Here is a 2,098-nt window from a genome sequence, read left to right as displayed (position 1 = left end):
ATGATGATGATGATGATGATTTAAAAAGCTGTCCACCATCTATTTCAGTTGTGAATTCCGGAGGGAAATTGCAGTTTGTTTCTGTATATTGCTTTGCCCTTCAGCTCAGCTGTTGGCTCTGCATTAATATTCAGGGAGCCTCAGTGCCAGTCCCGGTGAATCACTGAGGTATTATGAACATGCAAATGAGCAAGAGCTTTTTATGTCCCGGGTTTGTCTTTCTTAGATGTCTGAAGGAATAACTGGAGCCAATCAGCTGCTGATAACTTGTATATAGATTAACTATTGCTCTGGAACCTGAAACCATTTAACAACTCTTCTTATACCAGCCCAAAGTCTTGATTCCAATCAGTCTCTTTTTTTGTTTGTTTGTTTGTTTTGTTTTTTTTAAATTAAATCTTATTGTTCAGATTATTACACTTGTTCCTCTTTTTCCCCCCATAGCTCCCCTCCACCCGTTTCCCACCCCACCCTCCGCCCTCACCCCCCCCACTGTCCTCATCCATAGGTGCACGATTTTTGTTCAGTCTCTTCCTGCATCCCCCAGACCCCTTTCCCCCCTCCACTATGCCCCTGATTCTATTATAATCACCAGTATATTCTATTCATCAGATTATTTATGCACTTGATTTTTAGATTTACTTGTCGATAGATCTGTATTTGTTGTTCCTAGTTTGTATCTTTACCGTTTCCTTCTTCTTCCTCTTCTTAAAGGATACCTTTCAGCATTTCATATAATACTGGTTTGTTGGTGATGAACTCCTTTAGCTTTGTCTTATCTGTGAAGCTCTTTATCTGACCTTCAATTCTGAATGATAGCTTTGCTGGGTAAAGTAATCTTGGTTGTAGGTTCTTGGTATTCATCACTTTGAATATTTCTTGCCACTCCCTTCTGGCCTGCAAAGTTTCTGTTGAGAAATCAGCTGACAGTCATATGGGTATTCCCTTGTAGGTAACTGACTGTCTTTCTCTTGCTGCTTTTAAGATTCTCTCTTTGTCTTTTGCTCTTGGCATTGGATGTTGGTACGCCTGAAGCTGTCCCAGAGGCTCCTTACACTATCTTCATATTTTTGGATTCTTTTTTCAATTTGATTTTCTGGTTGGGTGTTTTTTGCTTCTTCATATTTCAAATCTTTTTTTTCTTCTTTTTTTCTAAATCTTTATTGTTCAGATTATTACATTTGTTCCTCTATTTTCCCCCCATAACTCCCCTCATCCCAGTTCCCGCCCCATCCTCCGCCCTCACTCCCACCCACTGTCCTCTTCCATAGGTGCACGATTTTTGTCCAGTCTCTTTCCGCATCTCCCACACCCCTTTCCCCCCCAAGAATAGTTAGTCCATTCCTTTTCTATGTCCCTGATTCTATTATGATCACCAGATTATTTATTCACTTAGATTCACTTGTTGATAGATGCATATTTGTTGTTCATAATTTGTATCTTTACGTTTTTCTTCTTCCTCCTCTTCTTAAAGGATACCTTTCAGCATTTATCTGACCTTCCATTCTGAATGATAGCTTTGCTGGATAAAGTAATCTTGGTTGTAGGTTCTTGGTATTCATCACTTTGAATATTTCTTGCCATTCCCTTCTGGCCTGCAAAGTTTCTGTTGAGAAATCAGCTGACAGTCGTATGGGTATTCCCTTGTAGGTAATTCGGGTTCTTTCTCTTGCTGCTTTTAAGATTCTCTCTTTGTCTTTTGCTATTGGCATTTTAATTATGATGTGTCTTGGTGTGGTCCTCTTTGGATTCCTTTTGTTTGGGGTTCTCTGCGCTTCCTGGACATGTAAGTCTATTTCTTTCACCAGGTGGGGGAAGTTTTCTGTCATTATTTCTTCAAATAGGTTTTCAATATCTTGCTCTCTCTCATCTTCTGGCACCCCTATAATTCTGATGTTGGTACGCTTGAAGCTGTCCCAGAGGCTCCTTACACTATCTTTGTATTTTCGGATTCTTTTTTCATTTTGCTTTTCCGGTTGGGTGTTTTTTGCTTCTTCGCGTTTCGAATCTTTGACTTGATTCTTGCGCTCCTCTGGTCTGCTGTTGGGTGTCTGTATAATATTCTTTATTTCAGTCAGTGTATGCTTAATTTCTAGTT

Source organism: Myotis daubentonii, chromosome X, assembly GCF_963259705.1.
Source record: "Myotis daubentonii chromosome X, mMyoDau2.1, whole genome shotgun sequence".
Classification (NCBI taxonomy): Eukaryota; Metazoa; Chordata; class Mammalia; order Chiroptera; family Vespertilionidae; genus Myotis; species Myotis daubentonii.
The sequence above is the reverse complement of the archived record's forward strand: the minus strand, read 5'-3'. Positions refer to the sequence as shown.